A 423-nucleotide genomic window follows, 5' to 3' on the forward strand; every position below is an offset into this window, starting at 1 on the left:
AGGCAGGGTCTCTTGCTGTTTGTTGCCTGCTCAGGCTAGCTGGTCATTGGGCTCCCATGTGTCTCCTGTGTCCTTTACATAGCAAGACGTTTCAAGAGAAGGAACACCAGTAGGATAGGGAGAGAGCCCAGATGGTAGGTGCTAGCTGAGCAAGCACAGGGACCTGAGTTCCTTCATCAGCACCCACCTGAAAAGACAGGAGTGCTGTCATGCTCTTGGAGTCCAGTGCTGAGGAGCAAGGGGCAGGAGGGACTTTGGAGCTTGGTGTCCAGCCAGGCTAGCCTGTTGAGTGAGCCCCAGGACCAGAGAGAAAGACTGTCTCATTAAACAAGGTGAATGATACCTGAGGATGAGAGAGGAGTTTGCCCTTTGACCTCCACATACATATGCATGCACATACATGTGTGCATTTGCACACACACA

This window comes from Arvicola amphibius, chromosome 7 (genome assembly GCF_903992535.2).
Source record: "Arvicola amphibius chromosome 7, mArvAmp1.2, whole genome shotgun sequence".
In the NCBI taxonomy this organism is placed as follows: domain Eukaryota; kingdom Metazoa; phylum Chordata; class Mammalia; order Rodentia; family Cricetidae; genus Arvicola; species Arvicola amphibius.